General features: G+C 33.2%; 1 protein-coding gene across 3 annotated transcripts in view; it reads left to right on the forward strand.

Annotated features, from left to right (window-relative positions):
- LOC116348143 overlaps positions 1–26,278 on the forward strand; it is a 408,212-nt gene that overhangs the window by 97,971 nt on the left and 283,963 nt on the right. For 2 of the 3 annotated variants that reach the window (XM_031779069.1, XM_031779222.1), the window contains exon 1: positions 24,803–25,445. The exons of the other annotated variant lie outside the window; for it this stretch is intronic. The gene's annotated coding sequence lies outside the window, so the exon portion shown is untranslated. Of the gene's footprint in view, positions 1–24,802; positions 25,446–26,278 lie in introns of those variants that run through there. 3 annotated transcript variants of the gene reach the window in all.

A 26,278-nucleotide genomic window follows, 5' to 3' on the forward strand; every position in this document is an offset into this window, starting at 1 on the left:
AAATTAAAACGCTGTCTATTTATCCAACATATATCTTAATAATTTCGTTTGTGCCGTGTAAACATGCGAGCAACCGTAGAAATATTGGCGTTTTTGACTATTGCCATAACAAGTCAACTTTCCATCAATTAGATAAATCACTTTAAAGTTGAGTATAAGCATTAACGCAACGGCACTTTAGATTAACTACTTAATCAAGCGATTTGTCGTCTCTGTTTATAAAATGATCCTCTTTGTGCATCAACCATAAATCATAACTTAAGTTCTTTTGTATTTGTGAATTTAATTGATATAACAATGAACAAGTATAGAAGTTCAGTGGATCACAAAATATCAGTTCAATTGTATTTTTGTCGAAACGATACGCTCATGTATAATTCATCCATAAAACTTGATGACGTTTTTCTATTCGTCAACGTTTGGTTTTAATTCGAGTGCTATTGGTGAGTGTTAAATTGGCAACGAAATATGATTGCTCACTGATGGTTTGGTATTTAAATGAACTAGCATTTTTTTAACTTTGGGCTTGATATTCATCATTTATTTCTTTTGTTGAAAGCTGGAGCTGCAGAAAACTGAACATAATAATTCACGCATCAAAAACGCTTTTACTGAATTCAATGCGTACACTCTTTCAGTATCTCTTATTGCACTTTTTGTCGAAACTCGAACAAGTCTCATCCATTTTTATGTGAGTTTTTTTTTGCTTCATATTTTTCTTTAATGAATTCACGTTAAAAAAAAACAGTGGTATCGAAAAGCTGGGACTTAATATCGGAATCCCAATAAAACAGGAATTAAGCGTCCACACGGACCATTTCACGCATCTGCTGAATGAGTTTTGTTTTTGCTTTATTGATTTTTATCGTTGAAACACAAAAAATGTTTATGATTAAATTCACGAGGAAAAAATCAAACAACGGAGACATTTAGTGAGAAAGCAAACGGCGAGAACAAAGCAACAGTGAACATCTGGACTGTAAAATACATGTCCATGCAAAAGATTCGAAACCATTTTTCATTCTTCAAAAAGTGTACACTAATTAGTTTTAATCCCCTAAGATCTGTGATATATTCTTTGAAACATCGTGTTTTTCACCATTTGATATTTCATTGAGAGTAAATTTGTGGGAGTATGTGTGTATTTCATGAAATGTTCAGGAAATTTCGAAAAAAGATAAAAACGTCCCAGAAAAATTAATGATTTGTATAAACTTATTTGGTATTCATTCACATTAAATGGTAATTTTGTGAACGATGGCAATATAAGTTGAGGTTGATATCGTCATAATGTAATAGCAATGCAAATGTTATGAAATGAAAGCTGTTTTTCTGGTTGAAAAACAAACATTTAAAAGTGAACGGGGCTCGTTAAAAAAAATACATAAAAAATGGTGCAAAGTAATAAAATATCAGTTGAACATTGATTATCACAATGAAGATAATATACAATCAAAATAACTGATCTTGAAATTGGTAATTGAATTCTGTCAACACATTTTGAATTGTTTAAATATAAACAAAGAGTTATATTCAAAAGTATCCCACATAATAGTGTGTTTTGTAATTGTTGTAATAGATACTGTTCTAAGTAGAGCTGTCAATGAACACCGATGAACCGCTATCTTTTCAGTATCGTTTCAGTCAGTGACGGATTATAGTGCAACATAAAAAAATGATGTTGCTGGGCTCAAAGAATTTGATGATTTCTAAAGAAAAAATAAAGTAATTTTTCAAAAATTGAAAAACAAATTGCTTGCATCCCTCGCACATTTCAGGCTACTTACATAAAAATGATCATCACACATGGTGTTTTGCATATAATTTTTGATCAACCTCATTTTTCACCACAAAATTACCGCACTAGTACATTGATGACAAACATACACAAATACATTTGTAGTAGAATGTCAATATTTGAAAAAGTGGTGCAAAGATTTTTATTGAACATTGTTGTCGAAGGTAAAATAATTTTTAACGAATTGACGTTTGTTGAGATTTTTTTGGATATTTTGGATAGTAAAGCATCTGTAGTACCCAAAATATACATTGTAAAACTCAAGATGAAAAATTTACGTTTTTTTTTCTTGCATATTCAATTTTAATAAACCGAGTACAATCCGCTGTCACACACTTTTTTGCTTTTGTTCTAGAGAAATACTTATATATTGTTCAATAAAACGCATTCGAATTATCTGATAAATCTATCGTATATTTTTATCTCAAACGGATATTATTTGATGGTAGCTCTTACCAAAATTGAATAGAACTAAATGCAACTGCAAAACGATTGGAACAAAAGGAAAAATGAAACATTTTATGAACTTTATGCTTTTAAGATTTTTTACGACAAATCAATACATATAAAGTTTCAACGCCAACGCATACAGTTTTCAACTTCACTTTATGTATCCGTTTCAATCGGCGTCGATTGTACGAATAACACGATAAGTGTAGACGAAACTAATGAACAACTTAGATGAGAAAAAAACTTTTTACTTCATGTTTCAGGTCAAATTGATAACATAAAACTTATGACAGCAACAAAGCATTCGCTGCATTTTATGTAGAAGTTAATTTTGAGCAAAGCGCGATACCAAGAACGAAAGCTTTATATCTATCTGGCATTAATCTAGTGTTTGTAAAAAAATGAAAAATATTGCGGCAACAATGTGACAGGCACACAAATAAATTTGCATCTATCATCAATTTTGGTTTCATTTTCAGCAGTCAGTGAACTGAATTTATTCCTTCTTCCTTAATGATGCCAATGACCTGTCTAAAACTGTTAAATTGCTTTCATAATAATCCAACACAGGGGACTCTTTCTCTTCCCCTATACGTCTATTAACAAAACACATTGGTTATCTCTCACTCACGCTTTTTCGCATCGTAACTTCATCAAATATTTATTATGGTGCATTGCATGATTGTTTTCCACCTGTTTTGGTTCTCGCCTCCATTCACTTCACACGCAGTTTTTATACAGTCGCGAGACTTCTGATTGGTTGTTAACAACCTACTGCGGTCAGACGGTATTTTGACAGAAAAAAAATACCTTTAATTCAGTGAATCATTAATCGTCCGATTAATTCGATTATTAAAGTAAGCTTAACTTCTTTGCACCACATTCAGCAAAGCCATTGAACATTATGCACATTACAATGAAAAGAATTCCGGACGAATATTTGTTAAGTACACATTTGTACAAATTGTGATATCATTTATTTTGAAAATTAGCAAGGGAATTAATTTGAATGTAAATGTTATAACTAATTTATTGTTCGTTTTTCTCTACAAATATTTGTATTCAGTTATTATTCTTATAAATGCGTAAAGAAGTGACAACGAATGAGACAATTTTTTTTTTGAAAACGACCTCACGCATAATTTAAATAATTTTGGAATACAATGACTAATATGAAATAGGGTTTTTTGACTCCAAATCCCAATATAAATAATCCATAGAACGATCCATATTCAAAAAAATCACAAAACGGACGGACAGACACCAAAATGTCCGTTTGCCACCTTTAAACCCATAAGGACCCATGAATGAAATATAAATGATATTTCCCGTAAGGACTTATTTTGACGTTTAATGTATCGATGGAATGGTATTGATTCTCATACTGATGTTTTTAGTTGTTAACGTGTCCATTTAGCCTATATTCAAAGTCTGAATTTTCGCCATTTTTCCAAGTTGACGATTTTCAAACGTCAATATTTTTTCCAACCCAAGGGACTTCCAACCACATATCAACCACAGCGAAATTTCAAAATTTCCTGTATATTTAGCGAGAGTGGTTTCATTACTTACATTAGTTTTTGAAAATGTGTATTTGTCAGTATCAAAACTCAAACTTTTGACAATAAAATATCTCAAATTATCGATATTAAAAAAATCGATGAGACTTCATTTTTTAGACATTTTTCGTCTAGGCTTTGCTTCGAATATCCGGGCTATTGGGCATCCTTATAAATTATAAGTTATAATATAAGAATAAAACTAGCTACATAGAGCGGCTATCACTAACAGCAACTATTCAGAAGCCCAATGAACACATAGCTATTGTTTTTCCGTAAAAATTCCATTATGATGTGTGTACATATATGTATAACGAAACGAATGAAATTAATATCAAATGAAGGAAGAAAATACGTGTAATTTGTCATTGCAATCCAAATGATAAACAACGTTATGATGCATGGAATAAACGGTATTCATGTTTGACGATGAGATGCAATTGGTATGTTGTTGACTGACCATCTTCTCTGTACTTTTCGTCTCGTTATGGTTTGTTTGCGGTGATGGCGCATGTGGTTCGAAATGATATAGATGTTAAAAACAACAACAGCAAAACGAAGAATGTTGGTCACACAAATCAACCAACGTGCTTCATCATCATCGACGTAATCTATTTTAGTCTCTTGAAATTCTTCGTCTCTATCTTGGTCGCATCCCTTATTGTGTATCGTGGTTTTTCCATCACATGTGAGGGTTTCATCTCATTCTCTTGTAGATGCTTTAATTTCTGTTTTTTTTTATCTATATGTATGTTTCACATATTTTCCCAATTTCCACCATTCTCACATTGTTGATGCGGATACGTTGTTAGTAAACGCATACTAACTTATTGTCTACAGCATATATTTTATATATTATATATTCTTATCTCTCTCTCATTCGCTTGATATCTTGTAAAGTCATCTCTCCCTCTCTCTCTCTCTCTCTCTCTCTCTCTCTCTCTCTCTGTATCTGTATCTGTCTATTTCGGTTTTTCCGGTTGATGTTCGTTGACTTGTTTTCGTTTTCGTTTTCGCTATCGTTTTTATTTGGCCCGTTTTTGTGATAGTTCTACTATTTTGCCATTTAATTAAATTATTTTTCTGTGTGCGCCGTATACATGCCATGAATTTATGATTTAAAAATGATTTATTACACATATAGACAATAGTGAATGTCAGGAAAAATTGTTGGAATGAAATTATTATTTTCTATTTTTTGACTGTGCGTGTGTGTTGCTTAAACAGTTTCAGAATGTGAATAATACTCTGTGAAACTATTCGTTTGTTGAATGCTTTTTTCCTTAGATGCGAAAAATGGTACAAGTACGAAATTGGTCGGAGTTTGTATTTCTTGTCTCACATTACTTCGCAACAGTCGAATGCGTCGTGATGTGCATATTTCACATTCGTTGCCTCTGTTTGCATTTTGAATGTGTTTGTCTTGTTTTTATTCGAGTCCGTCATCTTTCGCATCCATGTAGAATTTGTTTGTATTGCTGCTTAATTTTTTGGCGCACACACTCGTTCTTTCTCCACCTCCATGTGCACATCCGCTCCTCCATTTTTCTCTTCTTGATTCACATACAATGGTGTTAATTTTAATTTGTTCAAATAGATTATGTGCGCTATGTTGAACTTGAAAAGACAACAACAAAACTTTAACGAGAGTATAACGAACAATAATGTTTTACTCGTCATCGTCATCATCATCAACAAATTTCGTCTTATTAGATTGCGCTCTTTTTTGCACTTGTATTCGTCCTATCCACTTTTATACGAAGATCATGGTACCATATTCGAGAGGATCCATACCATTTAGCAACTTTTTTTTTGAACTCATTGAAAAGCATTCACGCATCCATAAAATGAATCTTCAAACAAAGAGAAAAAATACGATACATTCATCTCTTGCCATCATATTTTCAATCTGATATTTTGTGATGCTTTTTTCATCGAAATTCCGAACATATTATGCTCAAAAACTTCTTTTGTTATGAAAATTGATGGAAAAACAAAACAAACAAAAAAACATTTGAGAGCATCAAATAGGTGATACAAAGTTCGTGGAGCTAATGAAAATAGACTCATATTCAATAGTGTGATGAGTGATTACAATCCAGATTAATACGAATAATGCTCAATTATTTGACTACAAAATGGTTAACGTCGTTTGCATTTTGTCAATAATCTTGGCGGTGGAATCATCATTTTGGTTTTCACATTGATTGCACATAATCAATCACCATAATTCGCACCCTATAATTTAAAATTTAAATATCATCGATGCTCATTTATCAGTCTGTGTTGATCAAATCAAATCCAATTTATTCACATATCATTTTAATTGAAATTAGTTATTTCATTTGTCAGATCCATTGCGATATTTTGCTGTAAACAATTCGATTATTCGAAAGGTTGTAAATTAAACTGTAGCATAATAACTTCGAACTTCGCCAAAATGAAAAACATGAAAACCTTGGAAACAATTCAATTAAGCATGTTCAAATGCATAATACAAAAAAGTCTAAATCAAATTAGTGAAAATTCAGATGATTTAGATAGAAAAAACTGCATGGAAGTGAATTTCTATTTTAAATATTCAGGGATTGTTCCTTTGAGAAGGAGGAACGGTGTGGAGGAAAATGAATAGAGTGAGCGCTGAGGTGGATCCTCCTCAAGTGAGGAGGGAAAGTTTTTTTTGTTCAAAAAGCGATTTTCATCACAAAAATATCTTTTTTTAGTTAAAAATCTTACCAGCTCTATCCATTTCCTCATTTTCCTCCACACCGTTCCTCCTCCTCAAAGGAAAAATCTCAGCAAATATTAGTGTCAGCATCACACAGCGTGTCGTGCATGCATCGAACGAAACATTTTTTTATGGTTTGATAAATCATTAGCAATTTAAGTGGTTTTGTGTATCATGTAACAACATGAAATTCATTGAATTTCAAATGTGATGTCATTCAAAGTGCAAACACTTGACTTTCCATCTCATTTTCATAATTACAAAAATTTTGAACTTTAACACGAGATTTTCGTGATAAAACAGACTGTTTTGCGACAGACTGCTCTTCTAAAGAAAATCATTTGATAAAGTGAATGACAGGCGAGCTACAAGCGAAAAAAAAAGAAGAAAAAAAAACAAACACGTTTGCTTGATGCGAGCAATAAATCGGCCGCAAAATGGAATAATTTTTTTTTTGAGGTTGCTCGAAAAAGAATACATCCATAAAATGTTGTCCAGTGATTGGAAGACAACACAACAAAGTTATCTAACTTTTGTTAAGAATATTGTACGATATTCGCGCATCACAAATCATATCCACGACTGCTGCTCCACCGGAATTCAAATTGAATTTTTTTTGTCGTCGCGTAGCCGCCATCGTCGGACGTACGCTAAGTACGATTTCAATCAGACTTTGAAATATCTGGTGAGTGCACGATGTTGAAAAAAAACGAGAACCAAAAAGTGATGAAAGAAATCGCTATGCGTTGCATACAAACTACCCTTAAAAAATGCCAGCTTCTGCGTTAGAAGAAAGGAGCTATTTATGGAAAAGAGCACACATACACATATAATGATAAATTAGAAAGACAACGTGGCTGAAAGGAAAGAGCACACACAAAAAAAATCGTCGAAAAAAAGGCAGTGAAACAAGATTAATAACAAACACTAAATTACTAGTCATTTTTGTATGGAGCATCCATCACGTCGAGTATCGTCCAGTGAATTTGAAGTATGACAGCGAATGAAATGAAGAAAATGTCGGGTAAGTGGTGCAAAATAGCCAAGGATAAACTGTTGAAAGGATATTATTAAAAAAACGAGAGAAATACTCCGCAACAAATATACCCACACCCACACAGAAAAACAACACCAAGTGAACTCAACACAAATCAAAATTTATTGTTGGTCATATGCTTTGTCTCAAAACAAACCTCACTTTGAAAAATAAATAAAAGCTTTGCCGAATTTCAGATTCAATATATTCCTTTTAAAAAAATTCAAGGCAATGCTGTGTTAATACAGCGATTAGTACGCAGAAATAAACAATCGAACGATTTTTCAGCTCAGTTTTAGAAAGCACACAGTAGTTTTGGAAAAATATCATATAATAATATACGCTATAAAATTTCGTTATTTTTTTTTTTTAAGTTTTGTTACTTTTGTGACAAACGATGTAGCTACAAAACTGATTACCAACATGTATGCAAAAAGTTATAGAATCAACAACATATTGCCATTCGGAAGACACTTCACTTAAGAACGTCTTGAAAGATGAAAATCACATCGAGACAGTTTGTGTTCCGGAAAATTTAACCAAGCAAAACTTCTGCAAGCAAAAATAGCAGCAGAGAACAAACTCGAGTTCATGCTGAAATTAAACAATATTGGCTTTACTGTGATATGATTACGCGTATGTAGTGAAATTAAAACTACAGCGATTTATCAAAACTGTTGCGTTGTCTTTGTAAACACGATGCATTAATGCTGATGTCATTAGGTGATGAAACAGCGAATTTTACGTGTCTTCCTATTCAACAAGTGTGCTTTCAACCATTTGAAAAAACAAACTCATTTGCTTTTGTTAAATATAGTAAAAAAAATATAAGATTTAATTAAAATTTATATTAAAAAAATTAAAATGCACGTTCTTTGGTTTACATGAACACCACGATAGACTTTCCAATATGGCCCAGAATAGATGTAAGCGAAGATACAGCTATAGAGCGTGAAGAAGGGATTGAAGTGGACTAGAATTGTTGGATTCTGTTCATCTCTGGGACTCTCTTCCTCTCAAAATTTGATATTTTTGTGGATTTTTCAAATAAATTCACCACGAAATTTAATGAAAAATAAAATTCAATAAATAAATATTCAACCCCAAATACATTTTCACTAACAGAGATAGAAAGCCTTTCAAGTCGTACTTCGTTTTATGAAAAATGTAAATCTACAACAAAATAAAGCGGATATATGTTGAACACGTTATTTTGGTTGAAGCATAAACTCACTTACGCACCAATAAGCAAACATAAACAGTGGAAATCAAGTAAATATTTTTTGAGAGGTTGTATTTTTTTTATACCGTCTGATTTTTCAAGAATGAATGCATTTGGATTGAATGCGTTTTTTCATTTTTCCCATCCATATCGAAAGTGGTTTTCATTTTGAGATGTAACCATTGCATTTTAGATATACGATTTACATAGAATACAAGTGATTCATTTCGTTATAACTATCAAATATTAAACCGAGATATTTTCGGCCAGCTCATTGACTTTTTATGGGAGTTAATGAGAAGACACCGTTCAGGATAAAATCATCTCATTAACTCTTATTTGAAAAAAACAATTGGGGTACTCGATGTCAGATTATAAGCGTCAGCAACTGTGCTCAGCCAAAGTGGATATTGTATTTCAGCTGACTGAAAATATCTCATTACAATGTCTGGTAATTATTGTTCGAGATGAAATATGGCAAAACATAGCCAGCGCATTTAGTCTTCATGATTGAGATTTATTTCGACGATTGATGTGTTTATGTGGAAAATGAAGTAACATAAGCTTATTTGAATTTTAAATAAGATTTATTCTATTGAAAATGACGATCTGAGTGTATGTTATTTGTTAAGTTGGAAATATTTCCAAAAGAGAGTATGTCCCTAGACGATCGTGAAAGGAGATACTAATACTCTTCACACTAAAAATTGTTAAGGCAGATCATGTATTCTGAAATATTCCGTTTGTGATAAAAGAAAGCAAGTAAAAGGAGAATAAAAAATTGAAACTATTTTCCCAAATACTTACTGTTATTTCAGCTAAAATGGAAAAAGTGCAAAAACATATTCTCCCATCTGTATATGCAATGGAATTGAAAATGATGTCCAATTAAATAAAAACCAAATTCTCTTGATGACCTTAAGCATATCTATGACGGCGACGGTAGTGCGCCTGAATTTACACACGAACACGTAATCATTTTAAATGCAATGCAAGCAATGTGCCGAGTATGTATTTTGGGATTTCGGTGCAACCATAAGGCAAATGATGTTTTCCAAAAGATTTATGTGTGCATGTTTCGTTGTCGTTTTACCGTAATGATGTTGGATTTGTTCATTGTTTTCATCGCCTTTGCTCGTCGAGTTTCCTTCTTTTGTTTACCGGGGCCGGTAGTCCAACCAGTTGTCATCAGCCCCACCAAACATTTCAAAACTCAATTTCTGTCGCGGCAATACAACAGGAAAATGCTTGCAAGCCGATGGTGTCTGTTTTCTTATTTCATTTTCATAACAATCAATGAAATGCGTTCAATGGATCGCAAAGATCTGTGGCTGTATGTGAAATATTCAAAGGAAATTATGTTCACTGGTAGATTTTGCTCAATTTGCGCTGTGCTGTACTCGGGTATATAGAAAATGTGAACTGAGTGGAGGAGGCTTAGCAAAACTGAATGCAAACAATCAAAATATCATCTCACTATCGTAACATAAATATTGTTACGTGTTAGTTGATAAAATATTTGTTGTGAATGTATTTTGGTTGTTCGTGGGGTTGGATTATTCTCGGGCATGCATTTAAGATTGTGCATCGTCTATTTATCGATTGCACCGGGGATATAGCAGAATATCTATGTTTATATAGACGATGGATGAGCGCGTATATTGTCGAATGTGTTTTGCTTATAAATTATTACTGCAACCATGATGATATCGGTGTTATAGATTGGCATTTTTGAGATACAACAGCAACAGCAATTGAAATTACAATAGCACCACCACTACATCTATATCTATATATAATCACATTTTTTAAAAATTGAATAAGGTAAGTTTGAACTGTTCGCTTCGATGCGACGAACATTCGAAAAATAAATTAAAAATATTCGGTCAAGTTGCAGTGGAGCATTTTTCCACCCTCAATCTTTGTGTGCCTGAAATTGATTCAATGTTCTATATCTATTTATAACGGAAAAAAGAAGAAATTGTTCACATTGTGCACCTTATTACAATAAAATAAGATTTGTTGAAACATTTTGCTCTAAAAACATACACGCGCATACACTGTGATACACACACACACACACACAATGCACATGCACACATAATTTAGCTGCTTGTCCTCATTGGATTGATTGCTTATATTCAATATGAATTGTAAAATCTCAGAAATGTGTCTTCGTGTTCGAATTGGGATGCGTAAGAAGCACATCACAAATTGCTCACTTCACACAAGCGTGTTTTATAAGCGTCAATAGAAATGCCACTCCAGCAGCATGAAGAAGCGAGCATGGTATGATGAATGCTTATTGCTGGTTGTCAATATTTGCTCTTTTTCCCACTGCATGGACTCAGTATCTTGCTGTGATCACTTTATAATAAAACGCCGTGTCGCCATTGCACGTTGCAACCAATACAAATCCGAATTAATGGACGGCCCCAAAAATGTTATGATATTTAATTCAGGTATTATTGTTGCATAAATTTCTGACAAGAATTTCAATTGTGTTTTGCTTTGATTCAGGCCATACACACACATGCACACACTGTATGTGCGCACAATAATGATGTCATCATCAATGGAACGTGTTTGAAGCTCACACAGCATTTGTGTGTATGTAAAGATTCACAAAATTAGAATTCATATATTATTACAACGACAGTCTTTCGGTCATGTATGTCGATTGACATTGTGTGCCATCAATTTTCATTCATTAGCAATCTCTACAATGATTTTAACATTTGGAATATAATTCATACCATATTGTTATGCATTGATACAAATTAACGTACGAACGTAGTCAGCAGTAAGTTATTTTCAAAAAAAAAAAAAAATCTTTAATTGTACTACAATACACTACAATATATGAAAACGAAACAAGAAAAATAACATGGATATTGTTCGATTCCAAAAGATATGAAAATTATAGCTGAATCGCCATATATGGCACCGCAATGATTAAACATTCACTGTAGAACAAAAGACTACATGCATACTGCATATGAATTTGTCACACTGATACAGTTCAAAGAAAATGAATCCACATTTTAGTGCATATTCCATTATTTTATGGAAACCGGAATTTGTCTGTGTATATGAAATTGCAGTTAGTCAATTCGAAAATGTAATGCGCATCAATATTTAATGAAGCCAATAAAAAATAGAAATGTTCACGTTGATGACACGTACACTGGAAATCGCATTGAATTGGTATTGTTGCTGGAATTGTAAATGCAAACTTGGACTGTTGCATAATCAAATTTACTTTTCAATTGGCATATTCACCAAATGTATGTGTGTGTGTGACGGCCAAAATCAAATTCCAACAATATAAAAGAATCGGAACTGTTTAAATTCAAATTGTGAATACAATCTACTAAAATCACAACCATTTTTACACGTAATGTTGGGGAAGACACAAACGATTTAACCGTGCAGATGCACTGTTTTGCTAATTCAACTAGAAAATCGTCTATTCCACTGCAATTTTTCCAATGCGTGTCTTCCCCCAGACGAAATGCTAATATCCACTAAAACCTTATAAAAATTAGACGAAAAACATGCAGTGATTTGTAAAAAATTCAAATCGTTAGACTTCAAATTATGTATTGGTCAAATCAAGTGAGAAGTGTATGCTCTCGATATCGTTGATATTTCAAATATCGAACGAAACAACGGAAATATATCGAAACGATATTGACATTCAATTTATAAAATAATGACCTGGATTTGCGTTCGCTTAATATATTTGCACACGACGCAAGCAAAAAGTAGACATGGCACACACAGAGAGAGAGATAGGAAGAAGGGAGATAAATGAGATGGGAAGAGAAAATTGATGCCTGCATCCGTCATTTTAAATTATATATGAAAAATAGATCATTCTGAAACGATAGCATCAAGAGCCATTCTCATGTAATGGCGCACATCAACCACACATACGCACACACCAGCTTAAATGAATTTTAAATGCTTTTTGGGTAAAATTATTTTAAACAAAAAAAAAAATTGCAATGTAAAATGACATCAAAAGATGAAAAGATGACGACAGAGTAGCGAGAATAAAAAAAATTATAGCACAAGAGACAAAAAAAAAATGAAAAACTAAGTGAAAAAAATGGGTAAATAAGCACATGTGAAGCACATCGCTTGACATTACTATGGGAAAAATATTGGAAACAGACGAGGAAAAATCGTAAAGTAAATACATCCACATCACGAATATCGCGAAAAATGAGTAGGGAAAAGAGCAAACAGACTCTGTGAAGCATAGGGAAAAAGCAACAAAAAAAAAATGACGGAAATTCGCGTTTGTTATGATCGCTATAATAAATGACTTTCCATAATTTAAATAACGTGACATTTTGCCTCAAACCGAACCGACGATCCATTTCGCGTACGCGCGCGTCGAAAGGATAGTAACCGCATTTGCCAAACTGTTTATATAAATGTGTGTGCGGGTGTTTGACTTTACCCGCTATCGCTTTTACACTCATTCTCTCTATCTATTTTCTTTTCTTTCGCTGTGCATCGTTTTCCTTTCACCATCTTTGGCCATCTAATTTTTGTGCCGCAGAAAAATTGTTGCTCGCGAAATCAGAAGGTAGTCGCAGTTAGTGCAAAAAAAGAAGCAAAGAAATATGAAGAAAACTGCCATTGCATAACCATAACACAAACTTACAAAATTTACTACTGCATATTTCACATTTGATATCATCTTCCTTACACATTTCGTTCAAATTATAGCTGTGCAATATTAAACTAGAAAAACGAAAAAAACGTGCTATACTCATAAAATTAGCTATTCCCATTCAATGGTACCAATGGTATAACATAAAGCATAAACTAAAGACAACTCAAAGAGTGAAGATAGAGCGAGGCGGGAAAATGTTCAAATTTTCGATATGTTTAGTTTGAAGTTTTATGTGTGTGTGAACGTGTGACGAGCGAGAATGTTCACATCATCCAAACCATTCAATATAAAAGAAAGGGAGGCCAATCTTTGTATCGTGTTTTGTATCTGAATGAAATACGTATAAATAGTGGCACTGACAAGCGCACAAAATGAAAAAAGAACACGCTGTAAACACAGTGTACAACAAATGATAGACACAAGCATACGCTAAATGTATTCGAGATTGTGAAAGACTTTGGTGGAGACAACAACAGCAGACCCTACCATGAAAATACTGTATCAGAGAACGTTAAAGTTTTCACAACATTTTCACAAATTGATTTTAAATTATAATCGATTATACGTTTCCTATTTTATAGTTTTTAATGGGTTGTATGTATATGTATAAATATATGGCATATATCGGGGCATATATCGGGTGCTTCGTGGTGCATTTATAACAAGTAAATTGACATTAGAACTCGGTGCAATGTTCGTCTGCATGGTGAACGAAAAGTGAATGTATGTGGTGTGGCATATTTTCCAAGTTTCGATGTATGAAACGATTGCGGGTCAGTTATGCAAGTGAATTTTGATGACTGTTTTCACCAGAAAACGCACGCACCTTCATACGCTTACACACATAATAGGGGATATTAAATTATAGCAAAACAAAATAATGCCGATAGATGAAACAATAGAAAAATTGATGCTAAACATTCTTCCAACTAAAGTTAATTATAAAATGATTGACATGCACTAATGAAAATAATTTTTGAAAAAAATGTGTGTTTTAAATATCGTCGGATCCAGCTGATATTTGAATTATATGGAGCATAATCGAATTGACAACTTTCATTTTTTAACTATTCGAAAATTTGTCATTGCATGATGGTCGATGCTGTTGGACGAGATCTTCAATTTGAATGGTTTAGTTGCCAAATTAAATGGATTGTTTAAAAAAAAAATCGAAAAATGTATGAAAATTTCATAGTTTCTACATTTTGACCCTTTCTCAAAAGTATAAAACCAAGTTACACTGTATTAATGGTTGAAAAACGCAGCAACCATGGTTGTCTGTGTTTTTGGTAATTGGCCAAAATTTGTGTTATTTTTGCTTTCGCTGGTAGCCGCAACAATAGCACTGCTGTCAACGTTGCTGATCATCGTCCTGCTTCATTGAAAATAGATGCAAATGCTGTTGATCGATTTTTATTTTTCATCTAGCCTATTTTTTGCGAAAAATGTCATGTTTAAAATTACATTACATTCTTTTCATATGAATAAACATAACTCCTGGTGCACATTTTTTTTTCTATAGATGAAGTCAAAATAGAAAAATTATTCAAATTTGGTAAATTTTGATTTTTTATTATCGGATCGAGCTGATATTTGGGAAAAATTTCTTATAATTCGATGCTAGATCACCTGGCAATAGTTTCCCATCATCGAAAATGAAATTTAATTAAATTGGATGACTTTGAAGATTAAAATAAAAGCATACCATTTGATTGGCAACAATTCCACATGTTTTAACTGTGGCGAATTGCATTTTTGCCAAAAGAATTGTGAGTTAGGCCTTCATCTGTTTCAATTCGCATTGTTAGCAAAAACCTATTTTCTGAACTGTAGAGTTAGCTCAACAAGATTCTTGTTTGATGAATTGTGTATATATCTTGTTTATAATATCGCCTTCCCAGCGTCCATACCAGTTGCCTTTTCATTCACATGCCATTCGGCATCGAATGCATTTCTATGTACGATCATGCCAAATGACATGCCCAAAAGATAACTTGTTGTTGTTTGACACGAATGTGTTGGGATATGCGTATCGCATGTGTGTTGGCAGCATTGTGAAAAGCATTTTCGGAACTTTTGTTTATCGGACACATTGTTGCATTTGCTCATATGTGAAAACATCTCTTTGCACTTTTCGTTGACTTGGAAAAATGTTCGAGCCAAAAATCCACTGAAACGAAGCCCAAAACTGAATTGAATTCAATGCACATGTCAAGCCCAAAAAAATTTATGGATACAATCAAAAATGTGTGCATTTTAGCTTGAGATATTGCAAATGTGCATGCATTAAATTACACAACCAAAAGATGGGCCAGAATTCAATTGCTTGTAATGTGAGTTTTGTGTACACGTACACAACTTTTTGAGATGTTTAGTTGATAAGTTTGCAAAGAATGACGTCACTGACTAAAAATATAAATTTCAATTAAACTTTGACTTTCGTTTGGACGTTCATTTAGTGTGGTATGGATAATCAGAAAAAATATTTCTATTTTCATTCCTTAACTGTTGCCTAATTTAGTCTTCGTTCAAAGCATCAAATCGGTTTTTTTCACAATCATTCAAAACTTCAATTAAAGTTTAAACTTTACCGAGTGATAGAATAGTAATGTTTGTTAACTTTTCAGTTGGTTTTCGGTGGACGTTTGTCAATGAAAACTAGAAAAAATAGTTCAAAATGTCCGCTTCAAGTGGCGATTCACTTTCATAAATAGCAACCAAACGACGGGATAAATGGAGGGAAAAAGTTGCATCAACTGTAATGAATTCATTAGTAAAAGGTTACGATAATTCTTTATACAGATAAAAATCTATATATTTCTAGTGTATATATGTTTAAAAAAAAAACCACAAAGAGAAATGATATGCCATATAGGAGATTTGGATTAGTTTTCTGTTCAATAGACACTCGTTATAGTCATTAGCATCGTCAGCACTGGGCATGCCGAATTACAGTCGAAACACACACATACGTCATTACCGTTCTCCTTGATAGAGAGACGAACTATCGAAAATAAAGTCAAATAAAGTTTGCTGATAAAATTGTATGTTGAACTTGCAGCAAAAGGTTACGTGAATCATCTGCTCCACGCACACTTTTTTCTTTTACGACCCCGGTGTTGAATTGTTGTTGTTTTTTTTTTGTTTTTGTCTTGAGCGAACCACCCAACAATTCCAAGGTCTCACAAATTGAAAAATATATATATATATCCACTAGAGTTATTCCATAGAGGTAATGCAGCCGCTGAATATGAGTCACAGCAATCGCTTGATTTTCGATTTAAACGCAGTATGTATAGTTTCTCTCGCGCTGATGAACTTTTAATTATCCAATTTTTAAGCATGAAACGATGATAGAAGTGATAGATGCGAAAACGGGAATTTCTATATACACTTGAACGGAAATCAAAGTACGAAAAATAAATATTTGCTTAGCATTCGCTTCAGCTTGATTGCTTATTATTGCTATTTAAACAAACCTTTTACTTCACACATAAACACAAATCAAACATCAACGAAAATGTTTCTTCTTTTTCAAATACAGGATGAAAGAAAGTGTATGTATATGAAGATTTTTTACTTCAAATAACAGCTATTTGATTTCACCGAATTTCTTACAACGTTCAGGTGATACAACATTTTATGTTTATGTTTTTTTTTTCTTCTCTATTTGAAATCGCTTTAACGGCCGATTGATGCGCTCATTCCAAGTGTTGCAATTTTATTTTAAGGTCGACTTTATCTTCAACGCTTTCATTTAAAGAAAATCGTCTGATTTCCATTCGAATATACGACAAGATTTGAAACTAGAGTAAATGGAATCTTCAAAATGAAGGTATTTAAACTACACGTGATTTGTGAAATGCAGTAAAAACCACTAAATTGTCAGTGATTTCTCTTTATAGAGAAAATGCTGAGCATATCTGAATAACTCAAAGTACCAACTTATACAATATTATTGCGCATTCTTTCTGTTTGGAAAGTGCCTGAAACACGTATTTATCGGGTTTAAATTACGAGATTTCATTGTGCGTATATATATATTGAAAAAGAACTCTCGCATAACTTTAAAATTCGAAAACTTTAAATGATAGCTGATTCGAAATATCGAAGTGTCGTAAATGTGTCGCTTTCATCGAAAGTATAAAAAAAGACGTGGTGGTGGTGTTTTTTTTGCTTGCTTTAGGTGCTGTGTAAGTAAATGAATTTCAAAACCGAATCTAAATTCAACATTCGGCAATTAAACACATTTGAAAATGGTAATTCCCATGGTGCACGCCACTAAAAGCACCATATTCACTGAAATTGATTTGAGCTAATGGGAAACTCTTTAGTTGTGCTAGACAATCCAAAAGAAGATTAAAGCAAGAATAATTTTTGAATGCGAATCGTGTTGCGGTGCTTAAGCGAGTGTGACGTGATTGCGTGTTACTTGAATGGATTTGAGCGCGTGTTACTTGAATGAATTTATTCTTGTTATATTTTTTTTTCTATTTCTATTTCGATGAAATTTTCTCATACCATTTGCAAAAGTCGAGTCTATCTAATGTAAAATGTGTGTGTGTGTGTGGTATATTTACTTTCATGCATAGATATTTAACCACAAGAAAACACAGTGCACGAGAAAAATGAGACGAAAATGAGAGAGGTGTGAGAGAGGGGAGATGAATAGAGAGATGGCGGCAAGAAGAAGACGAAGAAAAAAAATGTAGCGGAGTGGAGTGGAAAAGAAAATCAATGGTTTTGCCCGTTGTTTCGTAATTTCGGCATGTATGGGGGGTGTCGTGATTCATAATCCTTTCTAAATTGGGTTTTAGATACTTTTTCAAGCATTTGTAAATTTATGCGTTTGAAATGAACGTAATGAAACTTACGACATCACAGTGTAAGAGTGTGTGTCCCAAATTAAATTGAATTCTTTTTGCGCTTATTATTATAGCCATGTTGTTTTTGGCATGGACGATACACACAGCCAAGGAGAATATCCGTTAGAAATAATAATAATAAATGGTTGGGAGCACTTTGTCTTTGAACACAAGTGTGCACATAAACAATTTCGTGTGGATTTTCACGGTTAACTTTTTCTTCCCCTTCAATCTTGCCATTTCTATACACTCTTTATTTTGGATTTATTCGGAAAACACATGTTCTGAATTTTGGATGAAAAGAAAATGAAAATATGAATTTTATATTTGATTTGCGGATAAATCAAGATGACGAAAACGAACGATAGACATATTGCAACAATCTTGAACGGGAGACCGAGTTGAGGATAACAGCAAAGATTGAAATTGCTATCCGCACAAACAGCTCACAATGTTGCGAGAAAGTTCGGATGCGTGTGTGAAGGAGAGGGACAGAGAGAGAGAGAGAGAGAGAGTGACAGAAACGAAGAAAGTTTAAAGATAAAGAAGTAATTTAATATCCCATGCAGAGTAACCGGATCTTGATCCGGATATACTTGGAATGTAAATTTTGCCTTCGTTTCATAACCAACTTCAAAGTTATTCCAGAAAAAGCGATTAAAAAAAAAAAAAAGAAACCAAATAATAATAGCAACAAAAAAAACTACGCAAATTAAAAGAAAAGAATGAACACAAACAAAAAAGAAAAAAATTATAAATACGAAAACTTAAAGAAAAATGCGGTAGTGTCTCTATAGCGTAAAATTTAAATGAACCCGGTTGCAGCACATACCTTTGAATTGAGTTTGGGTTTTTCGCTCAATTCGTATGAATATATTTATACCACCCTTCTTCTATCATTTCAAAAAAACAGTCCATTTTACATTTCATTTGGCATGCCATTACAAAAATGAAAACATCAATTGCATTTTTTCCCTTCTATCTTTTAGACTTTTCAACTTCTTTTCAGAGCTTATATAAGTGTAATTAGATGTGTAAATTAAATTCTACTTTTATATTGTCATCAAGAAAATTATCATATAAAAACATTCAACGTCGAAAAGCGTTGAACAAAAATATCTGATCAAACCGCGATCGAAACCCGAAAAACTGAACCGAAAATGTTCTCTAAATACCGCCGGTTCACCAATCAGTGAAACTATTCCAAGATTAATTTAGTATGAGAAATGTGAAAGCGGTTTCGATCGTTGATAACTTAAATTTTTCATGTCTTTTATTTGTTTCGTCTGATGTTCTTTTTCCGGCAACCTTTTTCACAATGCAGAATATTGCGAGACGATATTATCACACTTGGAACGTAGTTGAATCCCTTTTTTTTTGCCCTTTGCTCATCGAGCGCATTTTTGCCGTAAAAACTGTGTGTGCTTTTTGCACATATTTTTCTTGGCACACATTGCTAAGTGAGCGAGAAACATCTAAGCAGTAATCACATTTTTTTAGGAACCAAAGTTGAAAACGTATTACAAAAACAAGACGAACTCGCTATGCACTGCATTCAATGTCCCTGGTTGATTTGTGCGTACATAAAGTCACATTTTGCTTTTGAATTTACTCGCAAGTCGAGTATTCATCAAAATGATGCCAATATATTTCGATGATTGTTGGATCTATTTCGCTCCCTATCTGTATTTTTCTATCTCGATGGTTCGCTTTGCTCTTTTGTTGTGTGCGACTATGCATTTCTTGATGAAACCATTTCGGAATTCTTTTTTTTTTTTGCCAAATTACCCTGTCCCATTCAAAAGACGTAAAAAAACAAAATGAGTACGGATGATAAATTGGTGCTGGATAGACAATGGACACGAATCAAATTTATGTGTCTCCGTGTCGCATTGGTATTGGTGTGTGTGTGTAAAACTTTATATTTGATATGCATCCCATTGAGTATGTCACCTAGACGAACCTGGGTGTACCTTTTCATAGAACGAATGAAAAAAAGAAAACTCAACGAAAAAAGTATTTGGCATTATAATTCGCACGTTTAGGCGTCTGATGCACACGAATACGACTGAAATTGATGTACACGAACAATAGTTTTGTGATTAAGATTCGATTTTTCAATTAGTTGCGATGAAGCTCATTTCGAAAACAGCATCTATGATTATTTCACTGTGCGCTTAATGTTAACTTCGTCTGCATTTAGGCTCTTCATAAGCACAAAATACAAAAGTTAATGAGGGTAATTATTACTTTTCGTTTCGTATCATTTCAATAAATCATTTGCGAATCAACGCTCTCACAATGCGCAAAATTCCCAAATGTGTGTGTGTTCGACGGTAAAACATGACGAAAACAGCGACGACAAAACTCCAAACATAATAAGTGGCGTCATTAAGAGAGTTTTCGTATATTTTGAAGCATGTAGATGTAAATACTTCACGGACAAAATGCATTTTTGTGGGTTTGTCGATATAAAATCAATGGGAGTTAAGTGCTAAAAAGAATGGTATGCTGTGAATAGGTTGAATTGATCGGAAAACTCGAACAAAATTAAATGTTCCTTATTGTCAGTGCTTGGGTTTCCTTTTTTCTTTCTCTCTCTCACACTATTTTATGTGGGTGTTCGTGCATTCAAAATAAAATGGATTTGTAATCCATTGAATTTTGACGGCGCTTGGCATTGAATGTCTTCACTTCTATTTGTCTCATTTAATTCATCGTATTTAACAATCGATTGTCTCGAAACTTATCCCAACTGTGACACACGCACACACTCTCATCCATATATGTTCATCGTTAAAAACACCAACCCCTCTTGCATTTTAGTTTTTGGTGGCTTTTTCAATTTAAAAGGCTTTCGGGTCGGTTTTACCACTCTTCTATGGATAATGTTCTACTTTAATTCTTAAGCCATTTAAAACGATGTAACGAACAACAAATCCAAATGACATTCTGCAGTACCTCAAGTCTCATAACTTTAAGCATATTACTGCATCTACAACTTGGTGGGCGATAGAGAAAGAGCGCGAGGTGATGAACCAGTGGGGGTCTACTATTCTACCTATTGTATTCATTTGGGTTTCGAATACGTGTGTGTGTGGTTCGGCAGTGCCATCATCATCGTCGTCATCATCACCAATATTATAATCTTTTATTATTGTAAATGCGTCGTTATACCTATGGAAATCCCCATTGTGTTATCGTTAGAAAATGACGTAAATGAATAATGGTTAACTTTTCCTTGCTCCACTAGTCAACCAAATAGAATGAAAAGCGACAAGGTTCACTGCAAGAGACAACACTGGGAGAAAGAGTGAAGCAAGCGAAACGAAGAGAATACTCAGCATCCGTATATATATATATATATAAGTTTGTTCACATTCAAATGAAGCAATAATTGTGCCAAATCAGAAATTAAAATGCTGCTTAATTTCAAATTTATGCTAGCCATTTCTCGGTTAGATAGAACAAATTATATGGGTTTGACTGAGGCACTTTTCTACAATGGATTGCAGGTCGTCATGTATATTATTCTCTACCAACTATACACAATTATCGAGAGTTCACCACAAACAAAAACCAACCGGTGAAAATGACATGAAATGAACAAACGCGAAATTTTCTACGTAAATCATTTGATGGGTGTGATGCATGGTTAACAATTCAAAGAAAGAAAACTGTCATTTAATATGACTGGAAAATTGAACGGGAAGTAATTAACAAAAGCCGAAATTTATGATGGAGTCGTCCAATCAAAAGGATTTCGGCTTGGATTTGCCGTTGTGAACAATATAAAAATAATATCAATATCACTCTAAATCGTGGCATAAACGTCGACCATTCACATCGTCTGATTTATTGTGTGCGAAGAATCAACGCTGCATTTACCAGACGATTTTGTCATTATACAGAAGGCAATATTTAAATGGAGTTTATTTACATTACGTTGAATAATAAGATATTATTTGTCATTTTACCTTCTGCACCGTTTACGCAGAAAATTGCGAGAACGTTGAGTTTAAAATGGAGTGGCTCCTTTAAAAGTGAATTCGCACATATGTATGTGTCTCACCGAATAAAAATAAATAAACCATGCTATTATATTACAAATTTGTATGTACAAGTTTGAAAATATTGTTGAAAATATTCAAAGTTTTATATCATGAATAATTGCGCAGAACAAAATGTTAATTGTAAATTTTATAGATTTTATACCGAATTGGAATTTTATCACCGCATAGTTGACGCTCACGCTTACCCACGCGCGCCTAGTATGCAAAAGTTAAACATAATGAGTTTTTGATTGACAAAATTATCAATGCGAATGATCTTTTCGAATGACGCTTTTCCATTCATTCGTTGTCATTACCTGTTTTATACAAAAACAATACCAGAAAAACCAATATAAAATGAACATCAACTACCCGTTCGCCTTTTAGCCGTTCGTCATTTCAATCATATACAATATATTCCCAATGCAAAATTCTCATCAATCGATTCGGAACATTTATCTCGAATATATACTATCCGATCAAAGAAAATACGGCATTTGCACTTGACGCGTTCCATTTGTTGTGCTCGCTACTACTTTAAAATCGCTTATTGATTTAAATGAATATTTAAAAATCTATCATTTATCGAACAAGAGCTATCGTATTTCATCTCGATCGGTATACGAATAAATCAAAATGCCAATGATTTTAAATGGTATATCTTTCCATTTGTGCAACGGTGTGTTAAATAAAGAAATATTTGATTTTCTTGCCAAATGGAAAATTCAAGTCAAAATTAACATTCGATACCGAATAATTGTGAAGATTCTTCAGGCACTAGTTTAATTGTATACTTCTTCCGGTCATTTCGTACGATTGAGTCTGTGGTGTGTTTTCCAATTCAACCCATAACGTATGTATTTATTAGAAATTTGATTTGCGAATAATTCATTTGGAATAATATATTCATTCATGTAAAAAAAAAATTCAACAACACTAAAATAGCATGTTTGTAATCCAACTGATTTATTGCACATTTCGAACATATTCGCACATGAGAATCTTTTACCGTAGAAAATATATACACCACGAATAGAATGAGAAAAAAATAAAGAGGAGAGAAAACGAAATCAAATGAGGTCGATCGCCTCAAACACTCGAACGTTTGCATATTAATGATTCACTTTTCCATCACACATAAGTTCCCATATATCACACACTCATATACTCGGTATTCACGCGGCAGTCTACGTTTTGGCATACCATTTCAAATTACACGCATTATGGGTGCTCAAAAGGAATGGCGAAGCGAAAAATTGAAGAAAAAAAAACACAAGCATAGCTGAAAACAGCGCTAGTAGTTACATGTTATCTAACTATAAACAATTATGCATAAAATATAATAATAACTGGATATGTATGTATATCAGACTATCCGTAAATGCGAAAAGCCGAAAAACAACCTCGAGCCACACACACAAAAACTGAACACTATAAATATGTGAAATAAAATAAAATTGATGTCATAATTCATATTTAGCGATTTTATTCGTTGTAAGTTTTATTTTTCATTCCTCTCTATTTGGTTCACTTTACATTCGCATAGTCGGTAGTCGACGCGATATATATATATTAAAATCTTGTTTATACACAAACAGCCCGTCACATAAAGAACGCTGGATATAATCTGTCATATGTTGTTCCATTTTCATATTTAAATGTATTTTCTTTAATTCGCTGTTCGGGAGTTTGGGTTGAATGTATTTCCAGTTTCGGTCATGGGCATTCATTCATTCGCTCACCTGCTTTTTCTTTGTTGCTCGTGTGTGAGTGTGTTTCATTATTAATTTGTTCTCACTTTCTTCAGAGATTATTCGAATGTATCTTCATATTGTATTTCTTTTAGTATTAACTGTACTAAATGCATTACAATGCAGCTTCAATGGCTTAATTCTGTTGAGTCACATTCAACGAAACAGTTGACGAGAACCAAAATGCAGTAAATTTAATGAATTGCATTGGTCATTTATGAATCAAAATAATTGTTGGTCGTTGTTTTTCATCTCGTCTCGCTGTTCTCTTGGTTTGGCCGAAACCGTTTCGAATGTGAGGAGAAACGGTAATACTGTTTTGTACATGCGCATCGCGATTGTATTTTCTCCATCATCAGAATCGGAATAGCAGCATTTAACTGAACATTAAGTGTATAGGGCTGGTTGTTCGCATAAATCCATCAAATCACAATTGAACGAAGTCGAAGGGGAAAACACATGTTTGATATCATTTTCATATCCGAATCGAATGTTCGGATATTTAACGAACGTTGCCGAACTGAAAATGGTTTTCCATGTCAAAGCTTTTATGTTACCTCAAAAAAGCTTAACAAATTTTCCTTGTGACCATGATGTGTGCTGTGTGAATTTTATCTACACGACTCCTTCAGTCGCGCGTTTCAACTTCGACGAAGCGGTTATTTCGGCATACATACTGTGCTGTGCACAATTTTACAATACGTTAAAAACATTTATCGTAAACGTAACTTTTGTCCGTTACGTCGTGTTTGTTCTCATTCAGCGAAAATAAAGTTGAACCAAAAACTAATAAACATATCAGTGGATTTGATGTGAAATAATCAAATATAGATAATCAAGAGAAGAAAAAGAAAAAGAATTATGTGAGGTGTAAGTTAAAATGAATAATTCAAATCAGAACTGAATGACACAGTTTTATGGCTCATTTATGGAAGAAAAGAAAACCGAATTCCGACAATTATATGAGATCATGGATTTGATTGTGTTTGATAATGAACCCCTTTTTTTGTTGGGATTCAAGTGAACGTGTTGTGTTGACAATGAGATTTTATTGTCATTGATGACCGAAAGAAAAAAGAAAACTAATACCAAAATTCGAAATTTGTTTGGTGCAAAACAGTTACAAATCGACATTTTTATCTCTGGCCAAAACAATAAATCAACAGTTAAAACGTGACAATTCTTGAGTGTTACATATATCGTGCAACAGAGAACAAAAATCACCCCGACAATTAAATGATTCTATTACGATGATCTGATGGAATTACAATCAACCGAAGCAATCATATATTATGTATATAAACATATTCTTTTTTTATTATCTATATTTAATTAATTTGTTAATCAAACAAAAAAAACGGGAAAAAAGAGTAAAAAATCAAATAACAATTAAATAAAGAGTCCATTATCCGAAATAAAGATCTCTCTGATTGAATGTGTTTGCAGTGACAAAAAAAGCGGTTGCGTTTTTTTTTATTTAACTTTCGATAAAAAAGTGTATTACATTTGAAGCCGGCCATTTGCCCTTTTAAGTTGAGACCTTTGAACAGGACCACTTTTTTTTCAATTTGCCTTATCGACTTTCCGGTATTTTTTCAATTTGGCGCTTCCATTTCATTAGTTGGAAAACCATTGGTGTTTTTTTGCTATTATCTTACCATTAACGATTATGAACGTTTACCATTGCATACGGCACACCTGTCTCATACATCAGCTACCCCTGTGTGCCAGCCAAAGATTGTTGCTTACTGTTCTCTCAATTGTGGAAAGACACAATATTTTTCTTGTTTTCCACTCATCGCGATAAGAAAGGAACAACTTAACTGAAATTGATTTTGAGGTTGATAGCACAAAAAAAAGCGGATCCTCCAAAATATAATATTGAATGCGATAAGTGACATATGTTATCATTATAATTCATCGATTTCAAATCTATCTTACAATATACTTCCCCTCAACCGCTTCATAAATAAATCACATTGTGTAGCGCCCACACACGAGTGGTTGACACAAAAAAAAGAAATCATTCCAAAATGATATTGAATGGGAAATAGAAAATCATGTAAAAAATGATGAAATGATTATGTCATATTAATTGTTTTAATGTTATTTTCATCCATAAGCCTA

Source organism: Contarinia nasturtii, unplaced genomic scaffold (assembly GCF_009176525.2).
Source record: "Contarinia nasturtii isolate CC-2019 unplaced genomic scaffold, AAFC_CNas_1.1 Cnas_scaffold_78, whole genome shotgun sequence".
NCBI classification, from domain to species: Eukaryota; Metazoa; Arthropoda; class Insecta; order Diptera; family Cecidomyiidae; genus Contarinia; species Contarinia nasturtii.